Source organism: Camellia sinensis, chromosome 3, assembly GCF_055761805.1.
Source record: "Camellia sinensis isolate YWXY chromosome 3, ASM5576180v1, whole genome shotgun sequence".
Lineage (NCBI taxonomy): Eukaryota > Viridiplantae > Streptophyta > Magnoliopsida > Ericales > Theaceae > Camellia > Camellia sinensis.
In genome coordinates this window covers 15,074,270-15,098,151 of record NC_138963.1, presented here as the reverse complement: position 1 = coordinate 15,098,151, position 23,882 = coordinate 15,074,270, and the positions used below count along the sequence as shown (strand labels likewise).

General features: G+C 46.6%; 1 pseudogene; it reads left to right on the top strand.

The window, feature by feature from the left end:
- The first annotated feature begins 3,469 nt into the window (after window positions 1-3,469).
- LOC114278941 (laccase-7-like) overlaps window positions 3,470-23,882 on the top strand; it is a 55,484-nt pseudogene continuing 35,071 nt past the window's right edge.

Here is a 23,882-nt window from a genome sequence, read left to right as displayed (position 1 = left end):
CTGCTATAGTTGCATTTTTGCATGTGTTGCATTAGGCATTTCTGTATAGTTAGGATCATGCATGGATTTCTAATTGGCTTGTGTTTTGGCTTGGAGTACTCGGTAAGTTTTATGCTTTAGCATCCTTGCATGTGTGTCAGTGACTGCCATGATAGCATGCTTACCATGAGGTTAATTGCTTATGTGATATAACTGCCTGAATGCCTGTGGGTGAAGGTTGGGTTATTTGAGTTGGAGCAATTCATTAAAATGTGTGTCTTAAGCCCACTAGATAGTGGCAAAATCATGTTTTCTAAAGCCCACCCGAGGGTGGCAAATCCACGTCTTAGCCTACTTGCGAGTAGCACCATCAAACCATTTTCAAAATAAACAAACATGAAGTGTTTTGCTCCAATTCAGGCGACCCAGTCTATACTTGTATGCTGCGCGCATCACATAGTAAATCTAGGCTAATAACCGGAATAAGAACACATAATATTTTCAAAACTAGATATCATGGTTAGTAGAGGCCGATCTTTGATCGGGCGAGCAGGGGTGCTCACGAAGTGACCTTCCCCAATCGTACCCAAGTTCCCGAGCCGAGGCAACTTTGGTGATGGCGGACACGTGGCCTTAGGCAACGAGTCAGGATTTCCTAAATTTTCCAAAAATAAAACATTTAGGTGGCGACTCTGTATCTGAAAAAGCAGTCCATGTTTGGCACTTCTTTACAAAAAATCTGTTTTCAAAAAGATGATTTGCCAGATTTGGATTCTTTGGTTCAGATTAAGAACCATGACAATTTGAGGGTCCGAGCTGTAGTGAGCCCAAAACGAACAGAACGGGACCTCATCCCTCCCGGGGCGTTCGGGGACGTCTACAGTTTCTGGCGACTCTGCTGGGGAATTTAGAGAACTTGACTCGAACTCGTGATATCTGGTTTTGACTACACTTATCTGATTCTTCGCATTGCATTTGCATTGGTGTGCCTAGGACACCATGTTTGCCATCTACTATTCCTGAACGATTTGCCAGAGGCTTGTCTTGTCAAGGCATGACCATAAGGCTAACCGGTTGTGGGCTCTGCCAGTATGGGAACACAAACCCCAGTTTTACCGGGGCACCCTTTTGACCATTCGACCTAGTACATATTCGGAATCCGTAGTGACCATTCCAAACTAGGACAGGTTGCTTACCTGATAGGTTGTTTGAAACCGCTGCGTGCGTAGTGAAACCCTAGTTCCTGACAAAATAGGACAGGGAAACCTTACCCCAACATAGGGGTGTTTTGGCTCTCACTTGTTTGTTATGTGCTTTTGGAGTGCGTCTCTATACGAATGCATGTATCAATTTACAAGTTTGGGCATCAGGGCTGCGGGCGCCAAATCAGTATTTTGGGTATCAGGCCTGTGGGCATCAGTCAGTGTTTTAGAATCAGTTATCTGTGGGTACCTGATTCAGTTATTCGGGGACAGTAATTCAGGGATAATGATCAGTGTTTGAGGACAGTGTACTCTACTTATCAACTGTGTGTTGTTATGCCCAGCTGTGTGTTGCGTATTTATTTTAAGCTGTTATGCTGTCCGTTTATCTGGTTATTTATTTCCTTATTACTTTTTTTGCTAGGAGTAGTTTTAGCACAATTGCTTCAAACCAAGCAGATACTCCCCAAGCATTATGGACTCGAGGTCACCGACTCAATCGATTCGAGGATCTGGTTGACGGACAACCGGTGTTTCATTCTCTACCCCCAGTTGTCAGACAGAGGTCAAGAAGGCGTAGTGTATCCGAGCAGAGGTTGTCAGAGCAGTGGTCTACCCCATCAGCAGACAGTCAGATTGAGATCCCGATTGTTGCTATAGAAATAGACCTGCCAATAGTTCAGACAAATCAGGGCAGTATGGCGGCACAGACAGGAGTTGAGGAAATGATGCGTCAGATGCAAGAAACCATGAGAGTCATGCAGCAGGACGCTGTTCGCCGGGATGAGTTTGCCAAACAACAGGCCGAGATCATGGCCCAGCAAGCAGAACTGATTACCAGGCTGCAACAACAAACCGGAGCGTCTGCTTCACACCCGGTCCCTCCCCCACCGGGAATCCCAGCACTCGAAAAGGCACCAAATGTCCAGGCAGATACGGACATACCAACGGGGCCAGCTCCGCCCCCAATTCTGCCCTAGCTATTTAAGGCACCTACGCCTGTTAGTCAACCGGACTCTCATTTCGAGTTCAAGATAGACCATACATCACTAAAATTGAGCAAGCTCGAGAAGCTATTCAAAAAATCCCAGGAGGTAAAGGCTATTCCGGATATCGAGGACGGATATATCGACGTGGCTGTAACGTTGCCGGATAGATTCAAAATGCCGCAGATTGATCGCTTCGACGGATCTGGTGATCCTATGGTCCACCTCCGTTTATTCTCAGATATATTACGGCCAATGGGCCTCACCAGACCCCAGAAGCTTTCACTATTCGGCCGGACCCTGTCGGGTGTGGCCGCTATCTGGTATGCGAAGTTGGAGGACGATGTCAAGCGGAGTTGGGATGAAATGGCCGAGGCCTTTGTTGCGCAATACTCTTACAACACCCAAATTCAGATTACAACTCGTGATCTCGAAACAACAAGGCAGGAACCCAAAGAGAGTTTCTCAGATTTCGTGACCCGGTGGAGGGCAAAGGCCTCGATGATGACTTTAAGGCCCACTGATAAGGACCAGATCAGGATGATTGTGCGCAATCTCCAACCAAAACTGATGCAAAGAATGATTGTGCTCCCCTTTCCCACCTTTTCGGATCTGCACGAGATGGGGGTACAAATCGAAGATGCAATGAAACAGGGTCTGATTGACCAAGACAGAGAATAACCCCGAAGGACTTTTAACCGCAACAACAATGCAGGCCCGAGTGGCTCCACAACTGCAAGAACTTCGGAGGTAAACATGGTCTCCACCATTCCCCCTTCCCTTTCAAGACCCATGGCAGCCACACCCTTTTCCGGTGCATCCGGAAGCAACACACAGACAGCCAAATACCAACCCCGTGGCCAAAGAACCTTCACCCCATTGTACATGCCCCTGTCCAAGGCTTTAGGGGTACTAATCAGAAAAGGACATCTAAAACCCCTGGAGCCAAGGCCATTGCCAAATCCGCTCCCTCCCTCTCACAACCTAGCCAAGTACTGTGCGTATCACCAACAACCCGGTCATGACACTGACCAATGCTTCAGGTTACGTCATGAGATTCAGGATCTCATTGACAAAAAAGTGATTTTGCCACCAGAAAAACCCAACGTCACAACCAACCCCCTCTCTACACACAACCAAGCTCCATCTCCCAAAAGAGTCAATTTCATCCAGACTGGGGTCGTGCCTTACGATCCTAGCATCAATATCACCCCTTATCACCTATCTAAGCCGGAGGTGCTCCTTCCTGATTGCACTGACTCTTTGTGCATGCTGGACATCTTCACAACCCAACCTGAACCGATGGTGGCGGCTGTTGAAGACAGAGCAGAGGAGGTTGCAGAGGAGGATGGAGCTGTAGAATCAGGGTTTGAGCAGTTTGGGAATTTTACTAGGGAAGACTATGATCCGAGCGATTACATCCTGTTAGCGGGCCAGTCTGAGCCGAGTGTAGAATTGCCAAAGAGACAGAATTGTGTGTGATCCAAGGGGATAGATTTGAGCAGGGTACAGATGACGTGGCGGCTGTAGAAGAGGACTTTGCCAACCTATAGTTTTTCGATGACTAAGAATCAGGGGCGCGGTAGTCAACTGGTTTGATTATGAGGAATCGACAGAGGCTACCGGATGGCTAGATGATCAACTGGATGTGGTGGGAGAGTGCCAACCAGAGCAGGGCCCGGCAGGGGCAAGGGTATCAGTTGTGGCCGGAAGGGCCGAAAGTCAAAGTACATTGCCGGAGAGCGCCGGTACAAAGAATTTTGCTCGGGACTTGAGCATTGTGGATATAGAGAAAGTTGAACAACAAACTGCACTGATGTAGTCAGAACAAGAAAAGTTTTGGGATTCTAAGAGAATAAGGAAGGCAAACGCCCGTGAAGGGGCCGAAAGTGCTGTGGGCACAGGAACAGAAGATGCTGCGGGCATATGGGCTGAAGGTACTGTGAGTACGATCACACTGGGGCCGGACAGGTGTCTGTCGGCCGTCGGCAGAATGTGGTGGGAAGACGATGATTTATGTCTTGCCCACACAGACGAGGATTGGGGGAGCAATCAACCAGACGACACCTGGTATCTCGATGAGGTTGATCACATGACAAGGAGCGGGCGGTATTTCAAACCCCCGCACCTAGACCAGCCAGAAGCATCTGGAAAGGATAAGGAAGCCGAGAGACAGAAAGAAAAGCAAATCGAAGAAGAGGCTGTATTGAAGCAGTTAAAGAAGATACAAGCAGACATCTCCATCTAGGGACTGCTTATGGCATCACGAGTACACAGGCAGGCTGTCCTTTCAGCCATGGACAAGGCCAAACTTTCTATATACACCACGTCGGAGCAGCTGGTTGGATTGGTTTTTCCGGGAGGAGGTTCCCCGACGTTGACCTTTTCTGACAAAGAACTACTGCCTGAGGGCGCAAATCACAACAAACCTCTCTACATCTCGGTGGAATGTAGAGGCAAATGGGTACCAGTGGTTCTTGTCAATACGGGATCCGCTATTAATGTGTGCCCGTCAAGGACGACATATGCAATCGGGTTGAAGCCCGCGGACTTCGTACCAACTACTCAAGTGATCAGAGCCTATGATAACACAAGCAGGGAGGTGATGGGGACTGTCAAAATTCAGACCCAGGTTGGTCCAGGACAGCACAAGATTGATTTCCATGTCTTGGATGTTCCCGCAACCTTTAACCTACTTTTGGGGCGACCGTGGATGCACCAGGTCAAGCCAGTCTCTTCCACCTTGCATCAGATGTTGAAGTACCCTCACGGGAAAGGGGTAGCTATTGTTTTTGGAAATTCGTCAATCCATCCTCCGCCGGAAGTGTCTACACCAGTCTTGGAAATCGAACATGGCACAGAGGATGTGTTCTTATCAGGGTTTACTTTGGCTGAAGCCCGAATTGTGCAGAACGTCATGGCTGTTAATGAGGGAGTGTATGTCAGTGCTCAATCTGTATACCTCATGAACAAGCTTCAACACATCCCTGGGATGGGATTGGGAAAAAGCGACCGAAAGGGCGTCGCAGCATTGACCGAAGTGCCGCACAATCCACATACCTTTGGCTTGGGTTATCTGCCCACTAAAGAGGACTGGGTGAGGAAGGGTAAAGAGATGGCTGGGAGAGCCAGAGCAAAGAAGGCAGGAAAGCCTTTTGAGTTAATGCATCGACCCATTCAGGGTACCCTGAACGGACGCTTCGTCCGGGAGGGGGAGGACTTTCGATTTTGTGGCTTCCCGGAGCCGTGGCTGAACGCGGAGAGGAAGCGCGTGCCCGGTTTTAAGATCTTCTTCGACCTACAACTATCTGGGGATGACGTTGCCGAAGAACAGACAGACCCATCAGTTGAGTTTGAGCAGTGTGAGAGAGTACAGCCTGAGGACACCGAACTTGAAATGGGGGTAACGCTGGTATGTCTACTTTCAGATCCTCCGATCGACCAGGAGTGCTTGGGGGATAGCTTCTCGGTCTGCGTGATCAAGAATGGAACGGCTGCGAGCCCACCAGTAACTATTTTGGATGCATCTATCGCACCCTTTCTCGTTTGGCAGTACGAAGAGGGATTTTTGTCCAACAGCACCGAGTCAGGTAGTGAGCCGGAATCTGATTCCACCGAATCTTGTGAGTCGGAATCAGGTTCCAGCTCGACTGAGTCTGAGTCTGGTAATCCTGGGGATGATAACCCGGATGCCACAGTCTTGTCCAGGTCGTCTTTTTCTTTCTCTTTTGAGTCTGTTGTAACCGAGGAATCGGACGATTTGGATGTACTTAATGAGAATCAAGTAGCTGTGGTTTCTGAGTACTTTTCTGTGCCCTTGATTTATTGCATTAACTCAGACTTTCAAAATTTTGATGAAAACAACGAGGAAGAAATTCCTCCGGTTTTGCAACGCTTAATTGAACAAGAGCAGGAGAGGTTTGTCAAACCCTTAATGGATGAAATCACTACAGTGAATATTGGTACTGAGAAGGACCCGCGGCTGGTCCAGATCGGGTCCACGCTGTTTTCAGAGGAACGCGAGCACTTAGTCGCTTTATTAAAAGATTTCAAAGATGCTTTCGCGTGGTCCTACGAAGACATGCCTGGAATCGATCCTGAGATTGTACAGCATCGGATCCCTCTTGACCCCGAGGCCCAACCTGTTAAGCAGAAACTCAAGAGGATCCGTCTAGACTGGGCTCTCAAAATCAAGGAAGAAGTTACCAAGCAAATCGACGCAGGCTTCCTGTTGGTATCTGAATACCCGACTTAGTTGGACAACATCGTCCCAATGCCGAAGAAGGATGGCAAGATCCGAGTATGCGTGGATTTCAGGGATTTGAACAGAGCTAGTCTGCAGGACGACTTTTCCTTACCGCATATTGATGAGTTGGTGGATTTCACAGCGGGGCATGCTTTGCTTTCATTCATGGATGGCTTCTCAGGCTATAATTAGATTGTAATAGCACCTGAAGACAGGGAAAAGACTGCTTTTACCACCCCGTGGGGGACATACTGCTACAGAGTGATGCCGTTTGGGTTAAAGAATGCTGGGGCTACATATCAACGAGCCGCAACCATGATATTGCATGATATGATCCACAAAGAGGTCGAGGTGTACGTGGACGACATGATTGTCAAGTCCAAGGAAAGAGAGGGCCACTACACTGCCTTGCAAAAGTTCTTTCAAAGGATTAGAGAATTTCGGTTACGGCTGAACCCTTAGAAATGTACGTTCGATGTTACAGCAGGAAAAATGCTGGGGTTTCTGATTACGCAGAGAGGTATCGAAGTCGACCCTTCCAAAATCAAGGCCATCTTAGAAATGCCACCACCAAGGACTGAAAAGGAAGTGCGAGGCTTTCTGGGTAAAGTGCAATTCATAAGACGGTTTATCTCAAAATTAACCTTGACTTGTGAACCACTTTTGGTCTCCTGAAGAAAGGCAAGAAATTCCAATGGGATGGCCGATGCCAAGCTGCTTTTGAACAAATCAAGGAATATTTGCAGAACCCGCCCGTGTTGTCACCGCCAGAGCCGAGGAGATCGTTGATATTGTACCTTTCAGTGACTGAGACCACGATGGGCTGTATGCTCATGCAAGAATCCGATGACAAGGTGGAGAGAGCCATCTACTATCTGAGCAAGAAGATGCTAGAGTATGAGACTAGCTATACACCGTTGGAGAAGGCTTGCTTAGCTTTGGTATGGGCTACCAGGAAGCTACGGCACTACCTGTTAGCTCACTCCGTAATGTTGGTTTCACGACTCGATCCCATCAAATGTCTCTTCGAGAAATCGGCACTTACGGGTAGGCTAGCTCGTTGGTCGCTGTTGCTTTCCGAATTCGATCTAAAATATGTGACGCGCAAGTCAGTCAAAGAGAGAGCAGTAGCAGAATTCCTAGCCGACCATCCGGTGGAAGGGGGTGAAGCAGTCGAGTACTTATTCCCAGATGAGGCCATTTTGCACATCGACGATGAAACTTGGACGATGTACTTTGACGGAGCGTCAAATCAGTATGGGTATGGGATAGGAGTGCTACTGATAGCACTTGACAAGTCCCGTATCCCTCTAGCCTTCAAACTCCGATTCAAAGTCTCGAACAACGAAGCAGAATATGAGGCATGCATTGCCGGTGTAGAAGCGGCCTTGGAACTAGGGGCAAGACGGTTGGACGTCATCGGGGACTCGAACCTTGTTGTGTCCCAAGCAAAAGGGGACTGGAAGGTCAAAGAAGAAAAGATGATGATGTACCACCAGACCTTGGACTTGTTAATTCCTCGGTTTGAGAAGCTAAACTTTGCTCATCTACTAAGAGAGAACAACAGGTTCGCAGATTCATTAGCAACTCTATCTTCCATGATAGACATTCCGTTCGGAGTCCGGATGCGTCCCGTCATCATTGACCAGAAATTTGCGCCAGCATACGAGTCAATTGCTGCCATAGATGAGGTTCAAGACGAAAACCCCTTGTATTACTACATTTGGAATTTCTTAGAGAAGGAAGCATACCCGCCAGGGGTAAATGCCAAGGATAAAAGGGCAATCAGAAGAATGGTCGTTCAGTTCATCATCTGTGGGGGTAAGCTGTATAAGAGAGGTCATTTGGGAATGCATAAGCTGTGTGTTGAAGCCGAGGAATCGAAGCGCCTGATGGAGGCCGTCCATGGAGAAGAATGCGGTGTGCATATGAACGGAGTAATGCTAGCACGGAAGATCCTCAGACAGGGTTACTACTGGTCTACCATGGAGAAGGATTGTATCAGTTTTGTTTGGCGATACCACAAGTGTCAGATCCATGGAAACCGCATGAACATCCCGCCGTCGAAGCTGTACAACATGACTTCACCATGGCCATTTTCAGTCTGGGGAATTGACGTGATCGGGGCTGTCACTCCAAAGGGGTCGAATGGGCATGCGTTCATCCTGGTCGCGATAGATTATTTTACAAAGTGGGTTGAGGCCCAGTCCTATGCAGTGTTGAAAGCTTCTCATGTCGCAAAGTTTATCAGAAACAACATCATCTGTCGTTACGGGGTCCCAAACGAGATCATTTCAGATAACGGTTCCCACTTCAAAAAGGAAATGATTGACTTGTTGGAGAAATACAACGTGGCTTTTCATAAGTCATCCACATATCGGCCGCAAACCAATGGAACGGTTGAGGCCGCCAACAAGAACATCAAACACATACTGCAGAAGATGGTGGAAACCTACCGGGATTGGCCAGATAAGTTGCCGTTTGCTCTGTGGGGCTACAGGACTTCAATCAGAACTTCTACTGGGGCGACTCCATATTTGTTGGTTTATGGAATGGAGGCCGTTCTACCTATCGAAATTGAGGTTCCGTCTTTGTGACTATTGGCTGAGTGTCAAATAACCGAAGCAGATTGGCAGCAGAGCAGGTTTGAGGAACTCATGCTCTTTGATGAGAGAAGACTGAAAGCACTGTACCATGTTCAAGGTTATCAGCGCAGAATTGCCCGGGCTTTCAACAAGAAAGTTAAGTCCAGGAAGGAGATTTGGTGCTCAAGGACAACCGAGCTCCCATCCACGACCCAAGGGGCAAGTTCAGACCCAATTGGACTGGTCCCTACATCATTAAGTCTATCTGGTCAGGTGGAGCTGTGGTTCTGATGAATCTAGATGGCTTGGAGTTCTTACAACGGATCAATATGGACAAGTTGAAGAAATATTACCCCTGAGAGGCTCGCTAGGCCAAAAACCCGAAAGGGCGACCTAGGCAAAACTTAGAGCACGAAAAATTTGAAATTATAAAAACTAAGCTCGCAATGTTGAAAACCCGCAAAGGGCGGCCTTGGGAAAAGTTAGAGCGCAAAAGGAGAGTGAAAATACCCAAGGGAACCTAGGCCTGAAATACGTAAGGCTTGATTCCCATCTTTGGGATACGTAGGCAACTTCATCCTGAAGTTCAGCCATAAACTTTTCCCCGATCAACCTTGTCCATTTGATCATCTCAGCCATCTTTGTCTATCAGCATCCATTGGAGTCTCCAATGCAATGCTTTTCAGACCAGGGGCAACTTTCCGTTGCCACGCAGTGCCGCGTTACTCTTCAGACTAGGGGCAACTTTCCAGTTGCAGGGATCTGGGGTTGTGCATCTCAGTGACAGATCTCAGGCGTGTCCAGTTCTGATCCATATCGAAAATGGTTTTGAAAAGTTTTAATAAAAGTTGACTTTGTTCAAATTAATCTTTCTACAACTAAGACCATTTTTGGACCAAAGCGGAAAATTTTCAGTACCGCAACCTTCAATTTCATTGATTTCAAAACAGAGTTCTCTTGCTCTTGCACACAATCGAAGTTGCTTTTTAAAGAAAACTTGAAAGTACTAATAAAGCAATAAATCCGAGGCATAGTCAAGTCAGGTGTCCCTGCGCCCCCTCCCAGAGCTGGTCGAAGCCTCTGATGCCGAGCTGGGCCCAATCCATGCCTCTTCATTGAGCCAATCCAAGCACTCGTCAGACAAAGCATAACTGAAAGTGGGAGCAGGGGCCAGGAGTTCTCTCGTCCTCCATGCCGTGGCATATCGGGCAAGCTGTGCACCTCGAATCGGGAATGAAGCCGGATACTCTATCCCCTCTGGCGGGCAAGTATGATCATGACCGAACTGGCGTTGGAACCGGAACGGAAAGTAGAACACACAGTGGGTCAGACCAATCAACTGGATCCCGGTCTGCCGGGACATGCTATAGCTCATTGCCGGGAGATTGAGCCAAGGGCAGCGCCAAGCGATGCGATCTGCAGACAAGTTGCACATCCAGTCGAACCACCATCCCTCATCGAGGGCATCGACTAGGCGTTGTCGAAAGAAGTAGCCACGAGCTGAGTAGGCTGGGCAAGAGTCCACAACCTGCAATTTATCCATCAACCATACCTGGGGAGGGATGAAAAATGAGAGAATAAAGAATAGAGAGATGTGCGATGAGAGAAAAGTGAGACAAGGGTTTTGTGAGAAAAACTGAGCCTGAGGGCCGAGTGATGTGAGCTATATACATGTGAGATTGGGTGGGAAACATTACCTGCAGCAGTAGCGGACTCCCCGCAAATCTGGTCGTCTCCCGGCGATGGAAAGCATCTAAGCCCATCAGTGTCTCGGCCAGTGTCATCTCAATACAACTCTTTCCTTCCTTCCTTCAAGTCTTGAGCAACTTCATTCAGGCGAATGCTAGATCCACCAAAGCCCGACGCAAGCAGAAAGTGAGATAGCATACACAAGCAAAGGGCATGTTGTCGGAAACCTTGCCAATGATGGTCGCCACGGTCACCAGCGTCAGAAAAGCGATAGATCAATCCGAGGATGTCCAGTTCCCCATTACAAATCAGGGACCGAATGTCATGCGTGGTGAGTCCACACATCCGCCCTAGAGCTTGGGCATGACCAAAGCGAAGCTGAGGCAAAATCTCTTCATAGCATTCAGATTCCATCAAAACTTGAAAATCTTCGAAGGTTAGACATACCTCTTGCCCGCCAAAGCTAAAGACGTGTGTTACCGGGTTCCAAAACCTCGTCGCAGCGTGGAGGAAAGGAAGATACAACGGAGTACGCCCAGCATGAACAGTGCATTCAAGCCGAAGCCCTAGAAGTTCAGCTTTTTCGAGCCGTCTAGAGAAGCGATCCAAGCTGTGAGATTTTCGACGAGGAACGCCTCCATTTTGGTGCAAAACTGAGATGAAATGAATGAGCCACGGAGCTAGGACTTTTAAAGAGGATAAAGCACTGTTCGGGGGGACACGTGTCGAAAACCTGGTGGTTGCTGAGCTAAGTGGCCGGCCGGCCACCTTTTCTAGCTGGCCGGCCACCCCTCTTCCCTCAAATGCAAAAAGCTAGTCTGCCAGCTCCCAAAGGTGGCCGGCCATGCTGCAATGTGTGTCTTTGGTCCTATTTTACCCTCTGGAAGGAAGTTCCTAGCGTTTCCATGCATTGGGAGTGTTAAAGGTGCGAATTTCTCTCAGTTTCGGATGCATTCGGTCACCCAGATCGTCTGAAATATGTTTCGTTTATTGAATTGGTGTTTAGTCTTGCTTATCGAGTTGTTGTTTTGCTTATCGAGTTGTTGTTTTGTCGGTCGAGCTGTCCTGTTTATCAAGTCGTCGAGTTTTGTGCATTTGAGTTGTTACTCTTTGTTTATCAGTTTTGTTGCGTTTTGTTTATCGAGTTGTAAACTTGCTAAGGTTTTGTTATTTCTTAGTAAGATAAGTTGTTTAGCTTGTTGTGACGGTTCACTACCTGACTTGGCAATTTTCAAATTCACGATTCCATTCAATCTCATTTTGTGCAAAATGATGCGATGCGATGCTTAGAACCTAAAATACAACACTTTTTCACAAAAGCTGTTTCATTCCATCATGCTTCCTTTGTTACAACATTTTACAATAAGGGTACAAGTTTTACGGAAAATAAAACTACCTAATAATGTGCAATGTGCTACAACTACTAGTAAAAAGGTAAATAAAGCAGGAAACAGCTGCACCAATGCTCTCAAGAGCAGGAATAAGAGGCCCTCTTCGTCCTTTTCTGCGGAACTGGCTCTGCACCACCGGCACCGTCCGAGTCGGAACTGTCATCCCCAGAATCCTCCTCAGCCTCCTCTCTACTCCCGGAACCAGGGTCGAAACCCTCCTCTCTGTCAGCAAATGTCTCCAATTGACGATCTGCAGCCTCCTCCTCCTCTTCGTCCTCACCAGGCTCCTCCTCTACGATAGGTGCTCTACGTCTGTGGGATGACTCCCCTCTCCCGGCCCCGCGAGAAAGCCTAGATGGCCCGGCTCCTCAGGAAGGTCTGGATGGCCCGGCCTGTGGCCCGGTATACACCGGAGGCATCTGAAAAGAAAAAGTGCAATACGTCAGCCAAAGTATGTATATCGGATGCAGATGCAAGAAAACTACATGAAGTGGGCACATGCAGGTACAGTACATGAATGGGGTGTGTGTTAGATGTGCTCTACACATACGATTAATCAAAGTGGTAAAATGTTCGAGGTCAACATGTCGTCAGAAGTACTATAAATGTGAGAAAACTAAAGAGTACCTAGAAACCTATGATGGATAGTTGCGCCTCTCTCCGCAAGACCATGCCCTCGAGTGAGGCCACCAATCCAATCACCCCCTCCATGTACTCTCTAGGTGGCTGCAGATACAAGCTCAAATCATCAATGAATAAAGGAATGTCTAAATATTTGAATCATAGATGAAAAGCAATGGAGCATACCGGCGGTGAATCGGGATCAATGACATATCGATGATCAGGCATGGGAGGCTCTATCGGAATCGGGTAGGAGGCCCCATATTGCCATCCTGTCAACTCGGTCGGCATGTCTGGCCATCCGGCATGATGATGAGTCGGAGGAATCGGGGGGACCGGTCCAACCCCTCCTCTCAATGTGCTAGCCCTGCCAGTAGAAGGGGCGCCCGCAGAAGACGGCATGTCAGTAGACCTCCTCGAAGGAGTACGGACACCTGTCAACGGAGGCATCAAGTAGGTGTGACGGTAGGTCACGTACTCCCCGTCCTCTATATACAGCAGTGCATCAGTGCCCAGCTGTCACGACCCAAACCCGGCCCTATGGGTTTAGCACCGTAACCAGCCAGTAATCCGAGATTACCGAAGGCCTGCAGAACAGTAGAACAGTAAAACAGAGTACAGGGCCTGGCGAAAGCCAATACAGTAAATAAACAATGCCCAATGAGCTGTGACAGTCTGCATGCAAAAAGACTTTCCAAACATATTTACATAAACAGTACAGAGCAGTATGCACAATATTTACAATCATTCAGACGAGGGACTCAACCCTTGCATAACAGTACAGTAAGCATTCGGTCTATACAAAACAGTAAGACAGTACAGAAGGGGGAATTGTAAAACACCCCTAAGCCTTAACACGATAGGCTCGGAACCTCGCAGTGAGGCACAGTAGTTGGCTTGACAAAACTGGAGTAACCCTGACGCTCCTAGCCGCGGTCTGGTGCCTGTACACCTACATATATATATGAGCAGTGAGCTAAAGCCCAGTGAATAACATAATGCGTAAAGAGGTTAAGAATGAATGTCCTTACAGTAATGAAAACAGTCCATTTAAACAGTATTTCAGTCGTTCAATCAGTACAGCCATATGTGGTACACCCATTAGCATAACAGTAGGTCTTAAAAGACCGAACAGTAATGATGGCCATCAGTCAGTAAACAGTAGTGGTTCCAACAAGGGAACTGACAGAGATCTCTGTAACAGTAACAGTAAACAGTAGGTGCTAAGGATGCCACAATACAGTTCAGAATATAGGACATACATTCATTCAGTTAACAGTAATCAGTTCAGAAAACAGTACAGTTCAGTTGTTCAGAAGATAATCATTTGCGAACATATCTTTACACAAACGTTACTCACAGAGTTCTGGGCTACAGTATGCTAGAGCGTATCTCCCCAGTCGCCAACCCTACACAGTTAACAATTGAACACACTAAGCTACACAGCTAGGAAAGATAATAACTTAATCTCTAATGCCTCGGTGTGTTCTACATCTATATCCTCAACAAGATGCCTTAAACTAGGCCTAAGAATGCCTAGGATGGGATGAGGATGCAAAGATGTGATCAGAAAATAGTTTCAAAAATTCAGAAAAACAGAGTCCCGCTTGAGCGCAGGTTTCCCCGCTCGAGCGGACATGCAACAAAGGTACACGCTCGAGCGTACTGTAAAAGTACTGGATGGGTGAAATCTCCGCTCGACGGGCGCTCGACGCCCGCTCGATCGTGAGACACATGCCTCTGCTCGAGCGCCCAATCCTCCGCTCGAGCGGACTGTAAAACAGTGCAGAGAAAATACTGGATGCTCGGATTCCACGCTTGAGCGCCACTTTCCCCGCTCGAGCGGAAGTGCAAAATCTGGGAATTCCAGATTGCACCTCCAAGCCAAAAACCAAGTTCAAATGCATCAAAACCAATCCTCTTGGGCCCATTTTCTGGAAAACATTTATAAACACATAGAATAACATGGTGCAAAGCTCAATTTGAGAATTCAAAGCCCAAGGGTGTTTAATTCAAACTCAATTTCAAACCATTTTCATGAACAAGATGAACATGCAAACATGCATAAATTCAAATCATTTTGAAGCTTCAATTTGATGCTCTAAGGAGCCAATTGATCCAAAAACAAGTTGAAAACATGGACCATTACAAAACTATGGACATGCATGTACCATTTTACCATGAAATCAACTCACAACTCAACAATTCAAACATGCATGCATGAATTATGCTCTATATCAACATGTATGAACTAAAACATGACTTAGCTCTACAATTTAACATGGACCATGCAAAAATTAGCTCAAACACAAGAATGAGAAGATGAAATCCTTACCTAAGTCTTGTATTCAAGGTTTGGGAGCTCAAATATGCAATCTATACTTCAATTACCAAGCAATTCTTCAAGTTGACTAAGCCAATCCCTCGAAGACAAATCTATTCTCTCCCTCTCTCCCTCAAGGTCGGCAAGAACAAGAGATAAGGCTGAGCAAAACGTTTTGATTCAAGTGTAATGAACTCAAAGGTGTATAGGTAGTGGCCCACTCAAGGGCAAGGTTGTAAATAAGTCCAATTCATGTAATTTGGTACCATTCGATCTAATTTAATCATACCTAATCAGTTTTCAGATAATTATACCATAAATTCACATTAATTATGAGGATCATAAAACATCAATCAATTCCGGATTAGGCCGCCGATAAGGCCTTCAATTAGCAGTTTAAACACTAAAATACGCACAGATCAAATAAACAATCAACAGATAGAATGCAATTTAAACGTACATACTCAGTCAATTCAGTTCCAGTTTTCAGTCAGTCAGTTCTGTACTTTAATCAGTTCAATTATCAGTCATAATCAGTTCAATTATCAGTCATAATCAGTTCAGTTATCAGTCATTATCAGTTCAGTTTAGCGATAGTCAGTGTTTAACGGTAAGCAGTGGTGAGGGTTATTACACCAGCCTAGTGTCAACGACACCCTAGGGGGTAAGCCTATCAACGAGCCGCATACCGTCCAGAGGTGCTGAGGGAATATTCAGCTCAGGAAAGCCCATAGTCTGACGAAGGAAGCGTTCCCCCAAGAACCAGGCCCTACCAACTGGCCCCTTGAGCAAGATCCTATACCGGGAAGAGGCCCATCCTCCGGCAAACTGAAATCGAAGGTCCCCACCCAAAGGCAACCAGGGCTGCCAGGTGATCTACGGATAACCAATGCATAGGCTGATCAGAAATCGTAGATGTACGGGATAAATCGAAGATGAAAACATTGGGAACTGAGAGTTTTGAATTACCTCTGACGGCCGCACCGTGTCGAAGTACTGCCGTAGGTAGGGGAGAGTCTCCCGAGGCTGCGGCCGGTACTGGCCCTCGAAAACAAGCGAGTAAGGGGTCATAAGGGGCGCCTCCACCTCCAGCTCTGGCGCTAGTATGGAAAAATATGCGAAAACCCATAACTGCGGGAAACAGGGCAAGAGCCATCAGAATACAGAATGTTGAGTGTAGGATGTCAGGACAGAGTATAAAGTGTGCCGTGTGTGCAATATACATACATTGAAAAGCAGAAATGTAAAACAAAAGGGCAGAAGGTACCTCCCAGGCTCTCCAGTAGTCGCCAACTATGTTTCCCTGTCCACGGGAGGTCACGCTCATATAGCAATAGAGGGTAGCCAAGCTGGCGCCACCCCAATCATACCGACTAACCTGTGTAAGGTCTGCTAGGGCACCCAGCAGATGTAGCCCAACGGTGTTCCCCCTGTCGGAGAACAGAGTGGTCCCGAAGAGGAACATCATAAACCCCCGGGCGTACTGTGCAATATCCTCCAGAGTCTCAGGCTCAGTATGCCTAAAATGTGAAGAAAACCAAGTATACCGGACTCGGCCCGAGGATCGGTCGACCGGTGGGCGAGCTCCCAATAAATAGATCCAGGCGGCCTCCCACTGGCCCATGTCCTCGTCATATGGGATCGCCCAGCCTCCCATGTCAAGGCCGGTCAATATGGCAAAGTCAAATGGGGTCATGGTCATATCCCCAACAGATGAGAAATGAAAAGAGTTGGTGGTGTCCCACCACCTCTCCACCAGGGCACCCATCAACGTCCTGCTAGCTGGATAACGAGATATCCCGGTACAAAAGGGCCCGAATCCTGCTAGATCAACCCAATCACGGACGGCCTCTGGGAGCTCCGCGTACCAATCTCTCGCAGCAATGGAGCCGTATCCCCGTGTAACACGGGAGGACACCTGCATTCACGGTGAATACATATATTCAGTTTCAGAATGAAATAAATAAGCTGCGTACAAATGAAAAATATGAGCTGTGTGCGAATCAAATCAGATACAATGCTATGAGCTGCATGTTCAACATCAAGTATTTGGGTTGTGTGTTCAGATTTCAAGACCAGTGGGTTATGTGTTCACCTCAAAGTTTGGGCCGTGTGTTCAACATCAAATATTTGGGCTGTGTGTTCAGATTTCAAGATCAGTGGGCTGTGTGTTCACCTCAAAGTTTGGGCCGTGTGTTCAACATCAAAGATCAGTGGGCTGTGTGTTCAAATTTCAAATATCAGTGGGCTGTGTGTTCATCTCGAAGTTTGGGTCGTGTGTTCAACATTAAGTATTTGGGCTGTATGTTCAGATTTCAAAGATCAGTGGGTTGTGTGTTCACCTCAAAGTTTGGGCCGTGTGTTCAACAACAAGTATTTGGGCTGGGTGTTCAGATTTCAAGATCAGTGAGCTGTGTGTTCACCTCAAAGTTCGAGTCGTGTATTCAACATCAAATATTTGGGCTGTGTGTTCAGATTTCAAGATAAGTGGGCTGTATGTTCGCCTCAAAGTTTGGGATGTGTGTTCAACATCAAGTATTTAGGCTGTGTGTTCAGATTTCAAAAATCAGTGGGCTGTGTGTTCACCTCAAAGTTTGGGCCGTGTGTTCAACATCAAATATTTGGGCTGTGTGTTCAGATTTCAAAGATCAGTGGGCTGTGTGTTCACCTCAAAGTTCGAGCCATGTGTTCAACATCAAGTTTGGGCCGTGTGTTCAATATCAAGTATTTGGGGCTGTGTGTTCAAATTTCCATTTATGGGTTGCGTGTTCAGAAATTCAAGTGTTTAAGCTGCGTGTTCAAAAATGCAAACAAAATGCTGTGTCATAGGCTAAAGTGTTCAGGACGAGCTACATGCTAGGATAAGCTAAAATATGGTGCGCAAGTGTGTTCGGAACGAGCAGATAAGCATGCATAGTGAAAGCATGAATTGCATGAAAAATACAGAATATATTACAGAAAATGTAAAAGCAAAGTAAATACCTCTCGTGCCTCATGGGAGAGGTGAGACTCCGGCTCTCGCAAAAGCAGATCCCCGGGCGCTCGATCATCAAAATCAGTAAAGTGATAGAAGACAGCTCGAGGAAGGACATGTGCCGGAGGGTCGTACCTCTCGGCTATGAGTGGTCGAACCCGCGGAGGCAGAGCTATAACATCCGGATCACCTCCGGCGCCTAGGGGACCTCCACCGTGAGGAAATTGACCCGCCATTTCAGAAAATCTGCAAAAATGAGCAAGATGAGCCAAAATTGAAAAAAAGTCAACAAAAGTCAACTCTCAGGAAATGAAAAAGTCAACAAAAGTCAACCCCCGAGAAAATCTTCCAAATATTGAGACAAACTTACCTTAAGTGATGAAAATGAGAAAAGAAACACCGAAATCAAAATTTAATCAGTCCAAAGTGATGAAAACTGAAAGATTTCGCGAAAACAACTCGCGTGGGGCGTTGGAAAACGCGTATAGAGCGCAGATCTGAGAGGGAGAATGCTCTAGGAAGGGAGAGGGACTGATTTCGGAGCTGAAGTTGTGAGGAATGAGGCTTTGGCCGAGTATATTTAAAGAAAAGAGAGCAAAATGACCGAACTGCCCCGGATTTGGGCCAGGGGGTCGGCCGACCACCTTTTGTGGCAGGCCGACCACCCCCTTTGAGAAAGGCTGGCCGGTGGCCTCTCCCTGGGACGAGACCTGGTCGGTGGTGTTCCCCAGGTGCCCACCAAGCTCTCTGCAAATTTTGGGAAGGATTAGAGTCCCCGGGACCTGAAAAAGTACAAGAGAAGTGCACTTTCCGTCGCGAAATCGCTCTACCGGAACTTTAACTCCAACTTTCGATGCGTTTCTCATCGTTACTCGTCAAAAGTGAGATGTATCCTTTTTTGAACATGTTGCGAACCCTCCAAGAGGTAAATCGGAGGTCGCGATTGAGTCGTCCTCATCGAAAACTTGCATTTCTTTGCTCGTTGTTTTACGACAAATTCGCATTCGAGTTCACATTTATTCTGCAATGTTATGCACGTCGCTTGCATTCTCATGCACGTCACTTGCATTGTTGTGCACATTTCATTGGTATTATCATGGCTCCATACTTAACTCGCGTTGTTACGCGCGTTACTCCTCGCATTGCGATGCACTTTTCTATCGACGCCGCGATTGTCTGCATTCAATATCGCTTTGAAAATATGTTGTTAACAATGTTGTGCTTGTTGAGTTTCTCTCTTTTCAGGGCACGATATTGTATGTACGGTTCATTTGAGGCTGGTGCGACCAGATGAACCACGCAGGTATTGTATCTTCTCCGTGTGAGACGTGGCGAGAATTGAATAATTCTCCGCATTCTTAACTGCATGAAATGTAGTTGTTGCTTTGCATTCTTGCTTAAAACTGTTGCATCTATCGTGAATATGTGCTCCATTACAGCTTGCTGCATTTGCATGATCATTGAGGTACCTTCGGCTTCTTGCATTATATGTTGCATTTTGCCCTTGCCTACGGGCACGCCTGCGGGCGCATCTCTGTTTATCTCGCCTGTTTGTCTAAGTCTTCGGCCTCGTCAAAAATGGGTCGTCTCTGGGCTTTGACATTCACTCCCATCACTTATGACTTCCGAGTTCTGTCAAAGAGGGGCAACTGTAGACACCCCATTTTTGACCGACCTTAAGACTCAGACGTCACTGATTGAGCGCTCGGTGATATTGCATATTGTGCTCGTTCTGAGGTTTCAGAGTCTCGGCTGCGAGCCTTGCCTCCGGACTTCCGGACTCTTTCGTGTCTTGCCTCAGTTTGCGAACCAGGCTCTGTTTCTCTTCCCAAAGGGAGAGAGAGGTCTCGTAGATCATCTCTCAGTGGCCGTAGGCTACGTTTCATGGTCGTAGGCCATTTGGAGCCCTGTTTCCAGTTTTTCAGAGCCGTTGGCCGTGTGCCTCAGTTCGGGACTGCCTAACCACCTCCGTTTGCTCTGGTTTTTTGGTATACACCTTATTTCCTCCCTTTTGAGGGACACTGTGGCCCGAGAAACTAACTTCATGGTTGAACGCCACCTCCGGTGCTTAACAGCCCATTTTCGGGGCCCCGGGCCGCGCGTTTCGGTCCCCCAAACCTCCGTTTTGCATCGGTTTTGGTTCATTTTTGGTGGAGACCTTACTTTCATGGTTAGGAAGCTTGTAGGAGGGTGGGAGGCCAGCAACTGTTCTGAAAAGTCAGCTTTATTTCTTCATTGCTCTCCGTCGCCCGTTTTCCTCACTAAAAAGCTAATGTTGACCACCTTGGGGCCACTTTCTTCAGCCCTAAACCCCATATTTGTGTTGTACACACCTGGGAGGCCACCAATATTTGGTGGCCGACCAGCAATTGTTCTTGACCCTTTTGAACCCCTCTAAAAAGCTAGCTTTTCTCTCTCCTGGGTCACTGTTTTTGGTTTTTCTCTTCAGGGTTGTGTTGTGCTCATCTGGGAGGCCACCTTTCTGGGTAGGCCGACCAGAAATTGTGATTGACCCTTTTGACCCCTGGTCGGCCGACCAGGGGAGGTGGCTGGCCGGCCCCCTGAACCTTCTGAACCTGGTCGGCCAGAATCCTCTCACCTGGTTCCTTCCAACTGTACCCTCCGTTTCCCCCTAGATCCTATATCCGAGGGGGGTCTTTTGGGAGGGAAATTTGAATTTGATTTCCCCCCCCCTTTCCTTGCCTCTCTCCCTCTATAAGACCAGCACCTCTCCACCATTTCTAATGGTTGACAAAAAACCAATTGGAGCCTTGCATACATACATCCTTCATCTCTCTCATTCAACCATCAAATACCTTTGTTCTTGGACCATTTCTACGCCACCTCATAGCACCACACCTCCATACTCCATTCCAGCAACTTGGAGGTTATTTCCAGGGGTTAGGAGCACTATTTCTTCAACCAAAAGCTACTGGTTCATTGGTCTTCAAGGGTGAGTCCTCTCTCTCCCTTTTCTAGTCTTTTCTTACTCTATATCCAAGCCTTGCTTGCAAGCATTTTTGGGCTCCGACCCAAACTGTAAATAGTCAAATTTTGAGCCCCTTTTCATGTTTGATCATGGACCTCCTGCTGTTTGAGGTCTCCTACTACCACTTGCCTCTTTATCTCTCTTTTAGGCCAATTTTCTGCATAGTATTTTAGGCTTATTTGTGAGCTGTTTTGGACTTTTCCATAAATTGTGAAATATCTTTTTTTGAGCCCCTCTTCAACTTTGTTGAAGGGCTCTCCTCTGTTTGAGTACAGAAGCTACAACTTGTCTCTTTACCCCTCTTTTAGGCCTTTTCTTGCATGATATTTTGGGCCTACTTGTGATTATTTTCGTGGTTTGATGTAAACTTTAAAGTGCCTTGTTTTGAGCCCCTCTTCAAGTTTGTTGAAGGGCTATTTTCCATTTGGGGCCAGCTGCTGTCCCTTGTGTTTAATCTCTCTTTTAGGGCCATTTTTGCATAATAAATTAGCCCTATTTGTGTTCATTTTTTAGACTTGTTATAAACTGGAAACATGCATGTTTTGGGACTTTCTTGGCTCTGTCTTCATACTTCATAATCAAATAATGCATGTTTTGTATAGCTATAGGTCAGTGCATGTGCCTAGTTTTGTGTTTCGGGACCATTCCATGCACCGGGTGCCACGTTTCCATGTTTCGGGGCTGTTTTGTATCATATTCCAGCGCTGAAATTTGCATGTTTGCATACCATGTTTCATGCCTTGCCATGCTTTGTTAGAGTTGTATGCTATGCCTTAGGTCCGGTCCTCGGTTTGCGTGCACATGTGCACGCATTTTGATAGTCTCATTTTCACCTAATGGCTACTGGTGTGGGTGTGGCTGAGGCCCACTCATGTTAGTGTAAGTCCATTGTGCATTGTGAATGCCATTTTATTTCATAGCATTGCGTATGCTAGGTAGTATGTTAGAGTATTGTGTATGCCATGTTACATCATGCATTGTGTATGCCATTTCATAGCATTGTGTATGCTAGGTTGCATGTTAGGGTTGCATTCATGCATATCATGTATATTGCATTGTGCTTGGGATAGGAGTTAGCCCAAGCACCGGAAACGAGGTACGTTTCGTTCTCCGAGTGACGAAACGTGTCTCAATTCCCTGTCGCTGACACTTCGGATTATCCATGATGGAGTCTAGGTCTTGTTGTGTCCATATGTGTATTCATTTCATATTGAGTCGTGCAAATTGACTCCTCGGCCATCATGCATCAAGATGCGCGATTGGTGGCACGAGGATCGAGGACTACACTCCTTGAAGAGTAGTCATGCATACATATGTGAAAATACTTTGCCATGCCTCTTTGTTGCTCTCTGTTGCAGCAAATCAAGAATCAGCAGCCTTCCGGAGCTTGGCACGCATTCCAAGAACAATTACAAACAGAGACAAACCGAGGCATCGCGAGGGATTCTCCGCACAAGGCAACCTGAGCATGCATCATTCATCATCCGGAGCAGAGTCGAGGCAGTCCCTGGCTTGCATGCCAGTTTATTGCTTTCCTAATTTAATTTGTTAATTAATTAGGGTTTTGTACATATTTGGACTGTAATTATTCATTTGGGACTGTATATTATTTATTCGGACCCTCCGAGCGAGGGCACAACTGTAATAAGTGTGTGTGTGTGTGATGTATGTCTTCCAACCCCACGTCTTTCTCCTTTTTATTTATCCGCTTATGATAGTTAGATTAGGGCATGTTTCAATTAGCATACAGTATGATAGCATGTTTGCATTCATTCATCTATTTTGCATGCACCGGGCTCGGCACATCATACTAACTGCATTGTATTTCAATTCTGAGTTGAATACGTGTTAGCTGTAGCATTTCATATGCCATGTTTAGAATAGCCGAGCCTGCTATAGTTGCATTTTTGCATGTGTTGCATTAGGCATTTCTGTATAGTTAGGATTATGCATGGATTTCTAATTAGCTTCTGTTTTGGCTTAGAGTACTCGGTAAGTTTTATACTTTAGCATCCTTGCATGTGTGTGAGTGACTGCCATGATAGCATGGTTACCATGAGACTAATTGCTTATGTGATATAACTGCCTGAATGCCTGTGGGTGAAGGTTGGGTTATTTGAGTTGGAGCAATTCATTAAAATGTGTGTCTTAAGCCCACTAGATAGTGGCAAAATCATGTTTTCTAAAGCCCACCCGAGGGTGGCAAATCCACGTCTTAGCCTACTTGTGAGTAGCACCATCAAACCATTTTCAAAATAAACAAACATGAAGTGTTTTGCTCCAATTCAGGCGACCCAGTCTATACTTGTATGCTGCGCGCATCACATAGTAAATCTAGGCTAATAACCGGAATAAGAACACATAATGTTTTCAAAACTAGATATCATGGTTAGTAGAGGCCGATCTTTGATCGGGCGAGCAGGGGTGCTCACGAAGTGACCTTCCCCAATCGTACCCAAGTTCCCGAGCCGAGGCAACTTTGGTGATGACGGACACGTGGCCTTAGGCAACGAGTCAGGGTTTCCTAAATTTCTCCAAAATAAAACATTTAGGTGGCGACTCTGTATCTGGCAAAGCAGTCCATGTTTGGCACTTCTTTATAAAAAATCTGTTTTCAAAAAGACGATTTGCCGGATTTGGACTCTTTGGTTCAGATTAAGAACCGTGACAATTTGAGGGTCCGAGCTGTAGTGAGCCCAAAACGAACAGAACGGGACCTCATCCCTCCCGGGGCGTTCGGGGACGTCTACAATCAATTAGACCCATGTTGTCACATTCCATCCACAATTGGACGGAATGTGCTGATATAGAGGGCAAATTGATTTTTAAAGTATAGTTTGAGGGGCAAATTGATTTTTAATTTTTTTTTTGGGGGGGGGGGATAGATTGATTTTTAA